Raw genomic sequence first — 15421 nt, 5'->3', positions numbered from 1 at the left:
ATCCGATATCAGGCTAGAGAAAATCAGACGTGAAACTGCTGACGATCCAGTGATCGCGAAGGCAATCACGGCCACTATTGACGGATGGCCTAAGTCTCCATGTCAAATTGATGATGACTTACAACAGCTGTTCCACGCACGAGCCCACTTGTCAGTAGCTGATGGGTTACTCCTTTATGATGCAAGAATAGTTATACCTACTGTCATGAGAACACAAACACTTGAGCTTATTCATGAGGGCCACATGGGGATAGAGATGTGCCGTGACCGTGCTGTACAAACAGTGTGGTGGCCTGGGATCAGCACACAGATAGCTGAGCATGTAAGCCATTGTCAACACTGTAACAGACATTCACGTATGCAAATGAAAGAGCCTATGATGACCGAGGCACCTGTTCAATGTTGGCATAGAGTTGCAACAGATCTATTCCAGCACAGAGGCATCAACTACCTAGTGTTGGTAGATCAGTATAGTAGATACATAGAAATCAGTCAGCTACGCGAAACCTCATCCGCAGCTGTAATTCAGAAACTTGAGTGGATATTTAGTCGATGGGGCTTTCCGCTCGAGATCATGTCGGACAATGGACCCCAGTATAGCAGTCACGAGTTCCAAGCTTTCGTCGAGCAACGAGAGATGCGCCATATAACAAGCAGCCCACGTTATCCACAATCCAATGGGTGTGCAGAACGAGCGGTTGCTACTGCAAAGAAAATTCTAAACGCTGAAAATCCAGCAATGGCGCTGCTTAGTTATAGATCAAGCAAAACAGTCACTGGTTACAGTCCCAATGAGATAATGCTACGACGTCAAGTACGCACTACGATCCCGTGTACCGATTACGCTCTAAAGAACTTAGACATCGATGAACGCCGGGTTCGCGAAAATGAGAACGAATATCGTAGTCTAATGAAGCATTATTATGATCGGAAGGCTTCTGCTAATCCTCTACCACCTCTTAGTCGTGACAGCCCTGTACGCCTGCGTCGTAATGGCGAATGGACTGAGGGCACATATAGTGTAGTTGACAGAGCTAGTACACCACAATCCTACATAATTAGGGATGACCAATCTGGAAAACAATTTCGTCATAATCGCCGTCAATTACTTGCAGTTCCTAACACCAACGCCGAGCAGCCTGTCAGTTCACCACAAAACACCAATACTATCGTTACCAGATCTGGCAGAACAGTAAATGCCCCAAAATGCTACGGAGATTGGGTCACAAAATGAGTGGCGACGCTTCGGGTCCCCGTCCATGCTGTACCTGCTGTTGGCTCGGGCGTCACTGGGACTGGGCGATGGCTGCAACCCTAGCATGTAGATCTGTTTCTTTTTTTGTGTGTGTATGTTTCTTTCTTATTTGTGTACTTCTCTTAGTTTTCTGTGTTTAGCTTAGATTAGCGTAGAATATTAAATACAGGCATGTTATGTAAGATTTTATTTGTGAAAGAAATCCGACAAGTTTAAGGAGGAGATGTCACAATATTGTTGTATGTACAATGTGTATTTGGAGTTGTCACTCCTTGATATATATTAGTAATTGTGCCTACCTGTCTGGAATGTTAAAATAAAAAGGATATAGACAACAAGAACGAGACAAAAACAACTTTTCACTTACTATCAGATCGACATAGAGAGTAGTTCAATCTCAAAACATAAAACAATCATGCAAAAGACAGTAGCTTAGGAAACAAATTATACATCGTGCAATCCAAAAACCTATTTTGCATGAATCAAATATGACACAAAAATGATCTCGCGCCCTTCAGGCAGCTTACTTAACTTTACTCCCAACGCATGCGGTGCGGTTAAAATGTGAAGTCGAATGAGAAGTTGTAATTACAGTTCGCGCGTAGTTGGGTTCTACGTTTCAAACATCAGCCATAGGACTTGGCTACATATACTACTCAGACGAAACGCATCGTTTGGGTCATATTCATAGCCCATGTTCTATACACATATGTTCCATTTGACAGCTTTTCAAACAAATTTGTTTTCAATCGCTATAAATTAAATAAGTTAATTGGCTAGTTGAACGAAGTCAATGCTTTTATTGGCTACCGTTCACAGTGATACAAATGCCATGCTTAGACGGAGGCGTATACGTACATGTACACTAAATTGGTCTGATAGACAAATAACAATTGCCATATGCTTTAAATTGTAAATATATAGTGCTGTTATCAGTTGTCGATGTTGGGGTTGTTTCCCAAAGTGCATTACGGCTATGTGCAAAAATTTTACTAAAGTTTTACAAAATAAAATACATGTATATAATAAGAGATCGATCACTTGGGTCAAGATTACCTAATGTTGCTTGGTGTTTGATAAAATAATCAGTCTTTTAACAGGTGTTGTTGTCATGTGTGTTTAGGGAGAGATTATGATATACACAAGTGATCCGAACCAACATACGACATCACTGTTGAATTTACTTGGTCATCTTATTCTATTTTGACTATCAAGCCAAATCAATTAATCGCATTCGCCCCATAATGGGCATTAGAGCGATATCTTTATTAAGTAACATGAGTAGATTACTCTTAGTTTGGATTTTTGTCATTTTTAAATTTGGTTGGGGCAATGTTGTTATAAATGTTGAGGGTAGGGATTAGGTGGGGGCAAAAACTTTCAATAAATATTGAAAGTTCTTAGTGGGGGTGTGTTGGTGTTCTTAGTGGGGGTGTGTACCCTTAACAGCTAACCTAAAAAAATGCGTTAGCTGTTAAGGGTCCGCACAAAAAAGAAGTTTTTTTAACATTGGTGTTGATTGGACCTTTAGTGCTTTTGTGGCGTCTATTATGTAGGTGGGCATTTGAGAAAAAATGTGTTGGTGTTGCAATTTCTTCTTTTATTATTTTAGTATTTTTAAAATTTTGGTCGGTGGACCTCCGACGCTTTGCAAGGGTGGCCCATGACCACTCAGACATGAGGTCAGAAATCCTCTCATTTTTTTAAGTTTAAACACCTACCTAAAAGCTTTTCTGTTCACAGACTCAAGAGAGTCTATGTGCTTGGATAAAAACGGAGACCAGACAGTTGATGAATATTCAAGAACTGGGCGGCAGATGGTTTTAAAAGAAATTGTTTTTGTTTTGGGTGAGCAACTTCTCAGGGACCGCATGAGCATGTATAGTGTTGATAAGGATTTAGTTATAGTCTTTTCTATTTGAAGGTTAAAGTTGATTTTATTGTTTATAATGACTGCAAGGTATTTAAAGTGATTGACATAAGTTAGTTGTTGGCCTTTCATAAGATATTTGTAAAAAAAGGAGCTCTCATAAGACCCAAAAAAAGAAGTTGTCTCATATTTTGTGATGTTAAATTCCATCTGACATTTACCAGCTCAGTCTATGAGCAAATCAAGATCTGCTTGAAGATTTGCACAGTCGCTGGCTGACTCAATCTGGAAATATAGGAGAGCACCATCAGCAAAAAGTGTGAGTCTAGAGGTCTTGATAGCCGATGGCATATCATTGATAAAATTATCAAAAAGAGGTGGGGGCCTAAAACAGATCTCTGGGGCACACCAGAGGAAACTGGACATGGTTTGGAGTACGTTTCATTTATAAAAATGGTCTGTGTGTGATCCTTCAACCGATCCTCTACCCAGGCAATTAGTTTGGGTAAGTTTGAATAAAAGTTTGCTGTGGGACACTTCGTCGAAGGCCTTAGAAAGATCAAAGATAACTGCATCAGTTTGGATTCCAGTATCAAATGATTCAATGAGTTCATGAGTTGTAAGGATTAGCTGCTTCTCACAGCTTTTCTTAGAGCAAAAACCATGTTGGCAGTCATGGAAAAAATTAATGGAGTCTAAAAAGTTGTGGATGGAGTGTGCGACTATGTGTTCTTGGGTTTTTGACACTACACATGTCGGAGAGTTCGGACGATAGTTAGTTAACAGGAGCCTGCTACCTTTTATTTTTAAAAATAGGTATGACAGTAGCCGTTTTCCAATCCTTAGAGACAGTATGGTTGGGTAAAGAGTCTTGCATTATCTTGGTAAAGGTGGGTGCAATATAGGGGGCTAGGTGTTTCAGCATCGAGGTGCTCAGTTCATCTGGGCCAGCAGCCTTAAAAAGGTTAAGTTGTTTTAAGACACCATAGTTGGAAACCGTTATTGCTTTGGTCTTTTGTTTGCTGGAGTTTGCTACAGTTTCGTTTGTTGGGGGAATGTGATAAGCACTATTATCAACTGTGAAATTGGAAGAAAAAGTGTCAGCAAAAGTGTTGGCTATATTATCAGGTGGTTTGCTAGTATTGTCGTGCAAGGTTTTGACTGTGTTACTGGATCCTCTTTCTGAAGATATGAATTTAAAAAGAGGTTTATTGTTGCCTTCCGTCAATTCATGACAGATATGGATATTTAGAAAGTTGTTATAGTCTTGTCTAATTAGTTTTTTACATTTTTTCATCTGAAGCTGGAGCATATATGTTTATTTTCGGCGGTCGGGTACTTTTTAAATGTTTTAAACAATATATTCTTTCTATGAATCTCTTTAATGCTGGTGTGTTTAACCCAAAATTTCTGTTTACATTTTTAAGGGGAAAACGAGGGATAGAGGCCTTAGCTGCTGTTATAATTCCAGTTTTAAAGGATTGCCAAATGTCATTAATGTTGGATTTGATTAATATGAGCTTAGTTATTTGTCTGTCAAGGGCTTGGGATTGGATTGGTAGTTCAGTGTTATTAGTTTGGTTATATTTAAATTTAAGAGTTGCGATAGTTTGGAAAGATTTGCCTGTTTGGGGCTATCAAATATGCTCACCTCAAAGTGCACATAAAAATGGTCAGATGTGCTTGACTCTTCATGGGCATTATTAATTTTCATGGAGGATGACACAAGGTCTAGGGTGTTTCCTTTAATATGTGTTGGAAAATTGGAAAATCAACATGTTGGGAGAGACCATGTGTTTGAAGGAGGTGAAGAAAATCGCTTTTCATTTTCCTGTCTCGACTGAATTTCAGAGTTTTACCAGGTCACTGTACCTCAGGTAAGTTAAAGTCGCCGGTAATGACAAAAGCGGCTGGCAAGGGATTCAACCCAGTTGAGTAGGCCATCAATGTTTTTTACACAAGGTTGATGGTAAAAACGAAAAATAGAAGGTAAAATTATGTATATTTATTTTGAGAGTAAGAATTTCTGAATCTATAAGTTCATCTACACATAATACGTTTATAGGGGAACTGTCTTTGATGGCTATAAGGTCACCACCGCCTAAGCCTGGACCTTTAGTCCGGTCTAGGCGGTAGATTGTATAAAAATTTGTCAATTCACCATCTTGCACACCGGTATCAAATTTGGTTTCTGTTATAGCTGTGATGTCAGGGGAGGAGGTGTAGATTAATTGATTAAGTTTGTGTGTTCTATTTCTTAGACCATTGGCATTCCAGGTAATGCATTTAATAGTTTTTAACATTGAATTAATTCCTCTCCTGAGACCTTATATTTTTATTATTTTTAATCTTATATTTGATTTCTGGATTAGATTCCGATAGCTCTCTTCTCTTTTAGCGCAGAGCAAATTCTTCTGCGCGCTCCTCCTTGGTCATATCATTGGTAGCAAAAATGTTGGGGTTAGATTTGTTAGAGTTTAGTCTTCTTAAAAAGTTATATTTATTAATTTCAGGTTTAAAACCTATTCTGACAGGGCGAGTTTTATTCTCGTGCTGCTTACCAGCACGGCTGATGTGGGCAATGTCGGACTCTGAAATGCCCACTTCTGGAATTAAATCAAAAGTGGTCTTTTCAAGGGTCTCTCCTTCAACTTCATTAATATTGTGGGCGATTGCAAAGGGTTTCAGGCTCTCTTTTTCTTTGATTTTATTCTGTTCTAGAAGTGTATTAGTTATGGTCTTAAGTTCTTTTTAGTTGCTTCGCTGGCAGCTGTTGTAGTGGCAGAGACACTGCCCACAGCTTCAGCATAAGATCTAGAGGTTTTAACAGTTTCTGAGACCATTGATTTAATGGTTTCTACCTTAGAATTTAGGCTCCACAGCATGTCTCTCACGGAAGGGGCATAGACATATTATTTTAGTTTGGGGAGACAATCAGGGCAATAGAACATCGTTCCAGGCAAAGCAAGAAAGGTTTGGGTAACATTTTCCCAGCCTGTTGACAAGGGATATGGGCATGGTAGGTGCATGTTGCACAGGTAACACCAGATTTTTTCTTAGCTGTTTTTGTGCTGCATATTGTGCAGCTGCTACCTTGGTCATTTGGCGTGCCCAAGTCAAACATTGTTGCTAGGCAACTTGTTGGGCCGCTGTCAATAGCCTCTTCAACAAGAAGTAGTTTGTTGCAAAGAAAAAAAATAAAATGATCAAAAAAAAGAATTCGAACAGAGGATATTTGTGTTGGTGGCTTGAAAGGAAGATCAAGCAATTTCAATAAAGAAGGAAAAAACAATTATTGTAGTAAGCAAACAAAGCAATTGAGACAGACGAGATTATCTCCGAGGCAACAAACAAAAACAAGGAAGTAAACGGCGTGAAAATGGACGTTTCTTTCTGGTCTGTGTCGCCCAAATGGCTCCTTTAAGGGCATGAAATCGACGTACCAACACCTGTAAATGATTCAGTCAGTGCCCACAATAGATAATATGCTGTATGGTATTGGTTTCGTTATGTTTTGTTGATTATTTTGCTTTGATCTGAAGAGCAGTTTTGAAAAAGCAGCAGGACTATGTTTGGTTTGTGCATGTGTGCTTAGCTTTTGTAAACTAAATTGATAATTGCTGATACCCTATGCATACCTATGATACCCTATGCAGAGGTGAAGTGTCACAAATTAACACTTATCAAATGTTTGAAAATCTTCAAAATAATTTCTACGGATCCCACTTTTAGCTCGCTTATAGACCAGTTTTTGTTATGGAATACTAACAAATCATTAAAAGCCACATTAAAAGCTTTGGCAAAGTTTAATACAATCAATCAGTTTGAATCCTATTCTCAAAATTATTGATATACTAGCACCCCCTTTTGTCGTAACTCCATACTGACAGTCATTAAGCAGTTGCTCTCTGTTAGGGTGTTTGTGAATATTATGCGCATAAATGTGCTCAGTGACTTTTGAAAGGACAGCTGTCGTAGATACTGGTTGGTAATTTAGCAGCAACGATCTATCCTTCTTACCCTTGTAAATCGGCACAACACTAGCTACTTCCCAATCACCAGATACTAGACCTATTGTTTTAGAATTGTTAATAGTATTGGTTGTAATCTCACAAATATAGACAGGTTCAAATCACAACATAGCTGGTGAGATGCCATCAGTTCCGGTGCTTTTTGAGATAACGTGCTTGCAATAGTTTTTTGACTGCCTGATTGGATGCTACAAGTGATCCAGTTTGTGTTGTTATCTGGCGCATGTTATTGGGAGGTAGAATGTTATTGTCATCATTAAACATAGGCCTAAGGGCCTTTGTTAAACGCTTGCACAAGTCATTTTGTGTATCACCAACACAGTCCCTCAATGTTTTAACAACACCATTTTCACCAGTTTACCTGTGTATAAATGCAAATAAAGGCTCAGAGTTACAAATCATGAGCTGTTCAAAAACATGACTGTTGATGAATCGAATATAGTCATTGGTAACTTGTGTCTTGCACAATTTATTCTGTGCTTTAAGGAGGTTTCCGTTCGCATCAGTTGAATCTTTTTCATGTCATCAGTTTCTGATAGCTCTTATGGTTTTTGTCTGTATTTAGTGTTTTTCCCGATGTCTAACCTCGTATGTTGGAATGCATCCTCTCATCATACTGAGAAATCTTGATTTGAAATTTGTCATGACAGATACCCCTGATTTAGCCTGCTATATCAAGTGCTTAGTATCTGTTGTCAGTCTATGACTCTGTGCATAGGTATCTGGCAGAGATATTTTTTCAAAGTTCCAACAATGGCTCGATACCTGAGCGCAGCCTTTATGTATGACCCAGACAGGCACCATAATGTCTTATACATTGCTGTGGTGATGCGACACTGTAGGCTCAGCACTAGATCAATTGAAGATATGACCAAGTCAAGAGCATTGCCAAGTATATGAGTAAAAAAATCAATTAGTTAATGTCATTAGTTTTTAGGAAATCCGAACAACGCATGTGCACACTGAACTCTTTACTTGATCTATATTTTTGTGAAGGCCAGTTAATACCTGGAAGATTAAAATCTCTAGTTTCAACAACATTCAAATCGGTCTGTTTTTTTCAAGTGAGCCAATATTGCTCACTGAGGGTCGGCGATGGTAGCAACCTAGCAATAATGAGTAACTCATAGTTTAAAGCAAGAGACAAAAACTCACCTTCATGGTGTATGTCAACATTTGCAACTTTTATTAGGAAGGAATTCTACACCTCTGCACAGACTAATCTACCCAAACCTTTACAGTTAGCCCTATTAGCTCTATACACTGTATAGCCTGATCATGATTCACCATTTTTATTGGCTGGTCAATTTTTGTTTCAGTCATTGCCAAAATAACAGTCTGTGTGCTGAGAGACAATATAAGTAGTGGGTCTTATTCCAAACTAGTGTTTTACGGAGTTTGATCTTTAATTGACCACTGTTCATCATGTGTTACTAACTTCGTACATCTTTTGGGTTTTTATTTGAATGACTTGATTTAGGTACTTCAACTGCCACTGTTTGCCTCCTAACCATAACCTGGTATTCGTCTTCATGTTGCTCTTTAGCTAAGTCATGATTGTTAAGCAAATGATTGCCCGCAATCATCTAGACCAGTGTAACATTTTAAAAGTCATTTTTGTGACTCCGTTTTAAAGCAAATCTCACTGGTCTTGTTTTTTTCTCATATGCTCTACCGATACAGTGTAAACGCGTTATGTTAGATTTATACAACTTAAAGTCTCACCCTGTTGTTTTAACTATCTGTTCAATGCTTTCATGCTGACTTTTAACTAGTCCATGTATGATGGATTTACACTTCAGTGATCGCTCCTTGATTCTCCTCTATCCCCCTTCAGTGAGTCTTCTCCTGCTTTTTAAACTTAGATTCACGTCTTGAGGCAATATCAATAACGGTAGATTGGGACTTACAATGTGAAGAATTTATGTCTGTATAGGACTTGGTGATATTTACTGTTTTTCCTTGCATCTTTAATATTGTATCAGTTTAGGATTTATCTCATTGATATTTGCGTAATTTAGCAAAGCCATGCTGCTAGTGACAATAGTGGCCAGCACATCAACTTTTATACCTATCTCATTCTTGTTTTGATTAATATTAGCATTATCAAATGAATTTAATAATGCTTTGATTAATGAAAATTTTATTTGAATTTGATGGCTTTAATTGTAGCATTGTCAAATGAAATTGATAATGCTACAATTAAAGTGGTAGAGGGTTGCTATATCCGAGATCCTTTTACTACGCATATTGATGGCGAAAGGCTTGTTCCAAAAAAATATAAAGTAGTCGTAAGCAAAAGAGGAGTTGTCAGTTGCTCTTTAATCATAGAAACGCGAGTCAACATCGAATGTTTCATTTCTTACCCAGCCACCCTCCTGAGTTTTTTTCTTAATGTGTCTAATGATGGTAGTCGCGGTCCGCAAGACCCGTCGTTGCAACTTTAAATATTAGAAATTAACTTTGCCAGTGAGAGTTGGTTAAAATTTAGATTGTTGGGTTTAGTCTTCAAGGTCACTTGTTTTATTATTAGCATCCACATTTCATTGATCTCTTATTACACATGAGCTGAGATAGTTACTTTATTTTAAATACTAATTTGCAAGGGTAAATACTTAAAACAGTCGCTCTTTATGCTGCATTTCATATAAGTGAAGTATTATATAAACCCAATTAAATATTCAAGTTTGATGAATACCAATAATACCAATAGTATCCTTTGATATTTAGTTGCAATTATTGGAAACTGGCTAGGATTCTACATGGTAACATTGTCAACAATGCAGCGGGAGGGGGGGTTTATGCATGCTTCTTCAGTTTTTGATACTTCTGAGTTCCAACTGGTTAGTTGTATGAGTAGCCATTTCTGCGAGTTTTACAAAGGCATTTTCACCACTCATCTTAACCATTGTTTCCCAGCAGTTTGCTTGTGCGCAGAGTTTTAAAAACATGCAATCCCAAGTATCGTTATAAAGCAGTGAAGTTCCGCTATCAACTTCATTATTATTCGAAAAAACTTGAACCCAAGTTCTGTATCCAAACTTCTAGAACCCAAACTTGAACCCAAACAGAAGAAAGAAATGGATTTACTTGATATGCAGTAGACACTTCCACAACGTAAATATTTCATTCCGGAAAAGTTCACATTGTGGATAATTAGCGATATAAATCATTATATTAAAAGTATAAATCTGCCTAATCTGTTCTAAGCTTTTCCCAAATTCTTTTTGTAGCCCTTCAACTAGGAAAAAATATATATTTCAACCTTTCTATTCAAAGGTTGAGTTATTGGTTTGTATCGACAACTTAACTTTATTCATCAATTTCACTCGATTTAGTGTCCATGCTTCTATTAATTTTATGATAAGTAAATGGGAGAGCTCACCTTCAATGTCAATATAAGTAAATTGTTTTTACTTTTTTCTAGACAGAAAAGTCGATTCTGCGACAAAATAATAAAAAATACTGTATATGTCTAGAATAAATTAAAACGAAAATGTATCTTTACTATACCAAGAGCGATGTCTTTCCATTTTTCCTCTGTCCTTTGCCATGGCTAGAGGTTAGGATAAAAGATTACTTTTAACGAGATTCCAACTTGTGAAATTCAGCTTGTTAGACTGACACTCCAACACCTGCACCAATCGACCGCTTACAAGTACTTCTAAACAATTGTGCAGCTACTTTTTCTGTTTGCATTGTCGGTGTACCTGATGATCTTTCATGAAGCACTCAACTGATAGGGTACTAATATGTGTTCTTCTATACATGTATTAGAAATGCCCCTATGCATCATTTTTTTCTCATAAGTGCAGCGTAGAAATAAATGAAATATTTTGGGCTTGATATTTGGCTCTCATGTTTCATATCGAATTGAAGAACCTGACGTTTCATGTTATATAAAATGTCATACAAAACTTAGCATAAGTTCCTTACGCTATGTGAAGCTCATATTATAGAAGGTATACTTTTTAGGAGTGTCTACTGTTTTATTGATTCACTCTACGTATGCAAACAAATGTTATTAAAAATAAACTCCTGAAAGTCATAAAATAACAGTTTCTAAAGGCCCAATACACACATTCGGCTTTACATATGCAAGCCAAAACTAATGACAAATACCTAAACACGTTTTACCAATAACATCAAGTTTGAACATGACCACTGTTTAATACAAAAATGATAACAACATTCTTAATTACAGGTTTTAGTCTAATAAATACTGTGACCATAATACACATGTACAAGTGGAAACAAACAGCAATTATAGACCCTGGTTGTTAAGAGGTAGAGCAAAACAATGTTGGGTCACAAAATAAGTTTGTATATGAAGCATGTAGTCATATTCACTGTTTATGTACTCACAAGCTGAGTTCCTGGCCAATGTGGGTAAGCTCGACATTGGCCGGGATTTTTTTCCTTTTCAGTCAGATAGCCCGAAGGTGGGTATTTAAAAGGCTTGTTCTCAGGAACCAGACATAAAACACCAGACATGTTTCGTCTCAAAACTCCGTCTGGTTCCCAAGAACCAGGCGAAGTTTTCATACCAAATATTGTTAGCCACCTGGCAGAAGCCATGAAGTATATGTATTTGTAGTTTGGATGAAATTGATCCAAAAATGTTGAAACACATAGTATTTACATGAACCAGCACACACATGTAATGACAAGGTGAGATTAATAATATACAATAGATAAAACACTAACCAGCACACACATGTAATGACAAGGTGAGATTAATAATATACAATGGATAAAACACTAACCAGCACGCACATGTAATGACAAGGTGAGATTAATAATACACAATAGATAAAACACAAACCAGCACACACTTGTAATGACAAGGTGAGATTAATAATATACAATAGATGAAACACAAACCAGCACAGACATGTAATGACAAAGTGATATTAATAATATACAATAGATAAAACCCGAACCAGCACAAACATGTAATGAAAAGGTGAGATTAATAATATACAATAGATGAAACATGAACCGGCACACACATGTAATGACAAGGTGAGATTAATAATATACAATAGATAAAACACGAACCAGCACACACGTGTAATGACAAGGTGAGATTAATAATATACAATAGATAAAACACTAACCAGCACACACATGTAATGACAAGGTGAGATTAATAATATACAATAGATAAAACACTAACCAGCGCACACGTGTAATGACAAAATGAGATTAATAATATACAATAGATGAAACATGAACCGGCACACACATGAAATGACGAGGTGAGATTAATAATATACAATAGATAAAACACGAACCAGCACACACGTGTAATGACAAGGTGAGATTAATAATATACAATAGATAAAACACTAACCAGCACACACATGTAATGACAAGGTGAGATTAGTAATATACAATAGATAAAACACGAACCAGCACACACATGTAATGACAAGGTGAGATTAATAATATACAATAGATAAAACACTAACCAGCACACACATGTAATGACAAGGTGAGATTAATAATATACAATAGATAAAACACGAACCAGCACACACATGTAATGACAAGGTGAGATTAATAATATACAATAGATGAAACATGAACCGGCACACAGGTGTAATGACAAGGTGAGATTAATAATATACTATAGATAAAACACAAACCAGCACACACGTGTAATGACAAAATGAGATTAATAATATACAATAAATAAAACACAAACCAGCACACACGTGTAATGACAAGGTGAGATTAATAATATACAATAGATAAAACACAAACCAGCACACACATGTAATGACAAGGTGAGATTAATAATATACAATAGATAAAACACTAACCAGCGCACACATGTAATGACAAAATGAGATTAATAATATACAATAGATGAAACATGAACCGGCACACACATGAAATGACGAGGTGAGATTAATAATATACAATAGATAAAACACGAACCAGCACACACGTGTAATGACAAGGTGAGATTAATAATATACAATAGATAAAACACTAACCAGCACACACATGTAATGACAAGGTGAGATTAGTAATATACAATAGATAAAACACGAACCAGCACACACATGTAATGACAAGGTGAGATTAATAATATACAATAGATAAAACACTAACCAGCACACACATGTAATGACAAGGTGAGATTAATAATATACAATAGATAAAACACGAACCAGCACACACATGTAATGACAAGGTGAGATTAATAATATACAATAGATGAAACATGAACCGGCACACAGGTGTAATGACAAGGTGAGATTAATAATATACTATAGATAAAACACAAACCAGCACACACGTGTAATGACAAAATGAGATTAATAATATACAATAAATAAAACACAAACCAGCACAGACATGTAATGACAAGGTGAGATTAATAATATACAATAGATAAAACACAAACCAGCACACACATGTAATGACAAAATGAGATTAATAATATACAATAGATGAAACACGAACCAGCACACACGTGTAATGACAAAGTGAGATTAATAATATACAATAGATAAAACACAAACCAGCACACACGTGTAATGACAAAGTGATAATAATATACAATAGATAAAACACAAACCAGCACACACGTGTAATGACAAAATGATAATAATAATATACAATAGATAAAACACTAACCAGCACACACGTGTAATGACAAAGTGAGATTATTAATATACAATAAATGAAAAGATATTGACACTCAAAAACACTTATTGACACTCACTTACTCATTCCTTTATTTACATAATCAAAACTCACTCCTACCTCTTCTACGAACATTACTGTCATACATCAAAGACAAATTATTTCACTTGATATAATGGTATCTTTTGGCATATTAAGCTATGCAAGTGTGTCAAATATAAAATAGTGATATTAAGAAAACAAGTCTGTAAGGTGCTGATTACCATAAGTCGTCTTAAATGTTTTGTATTCAACAGTAATTTAATCAATTTAATTAAATCAATTTATATCTACTAAACTAATGCACCTTAAAATGAATGTAACGCCCTTCTCATGACAAAGTTTATAGGTAAGTGTCTGAGAAGCTCTGGATATCCCTGTAATCTATTATCAAGCTATAAAAAGGCTGTAAGTTTGTGACTTAGATGCTCTAGCACTGGAGTTTGCACTCAAGGCTGACTCAGTTTAGAAATAATGTAGCGGTCCCGTGTTTTCACATATTTACATTTTGTGGCCGCCTTTTGATGATTATTTTTATCAAGGTACATTTCTGCATTTGAGTTCAATGGCTGTAATAGCACATAATTGTACGTAATATTTCAGAATTGGAAACATTGATGAAGCCTGTTTTTAAATAATTTAGCTACTAGCTGCTAGTAAACGTGTGTCTTTTTATGTTGGCTACTAATAAGCAATCGACACAACATGGTATAAATTTAAACTAAGAATAAGAGGTTGCTTTTGATGATAAGAATAGAAATGCATGTATTATGATTTTATTAAGAAACATTAAAATATTCTTCGAATGAGTAGCTGATGTTTAAATACCTTGCTGGCCTGTAGAAGACTATACTGCTTGACACTTTATAGCGTCACTGGGCCTCTCAGAGTGTTATAAGGTCTAAGCTTTTAATCAAAAGATACTTCTCAGATACTTTTTTGCTCAATCTATTTTGTTTTAATCACTTTTTTGCTAAATCTATTTTTTGCTCACTTTTCAATCCCTATCATCACCAGTTTGATCTTCTCAGTTTTTTAAATAAATCGAAAATGATTTAAACAAAATTGGCAAAGCGTACTTCATAATAGTTGTCGACTAAGTAGCTTTTTGTCTATGTAAAGTTTGTCATTACGTTGAGGTGAGCAGCTAGCGGGTAGACACAATCGTGTCCGCAGTATTCTGGGTCGTGTTGCAATAGCTAAGGACCAGCTCTTTATAATATGTATGAGTTGGAAAATATTGAATTTAGTGCAAATAAAAAACAACAACTAATATCAAAATTATGGACTTGAAAACTCACAATAATACAAGTTATGTTTCAATGTCACACTTAGCTGAAACCTTCATGTACTACATCATTACAAAGCATTCTACAGGCCTGTAGAATTATTACTTGAAGCTGTTTTTCTGTTTTTTACGATTTTTTGGAGGATGCTATGTTTTAATATGGGTTCCCCTAAATCATTCAAATAAACAAATGCCAGATAGTAGTTGGATTAAGTTTCTTTCATTCACTCATTGCATCCTAGCCAATGGCCTCTTCAATATAGTATATATACATGTAC

The sequence above is a fragment of the Watersipora subatra genome, chromosome 1, assembly GCF_963576615.1.
Source record: "Watersipora subatra chromosome 1, tzWatSuba1.1, whole genome shotgun sequence".
Lineage (NCBI taxonomy): Eukaryota > Metazoa > Bryozoa > Gymnolaemata > Cheilostomatida > Watersiporidae > Watersipora > Watersipora subatra.
This window is presented reverse-complemented; position numbering follows the sequence as displayed.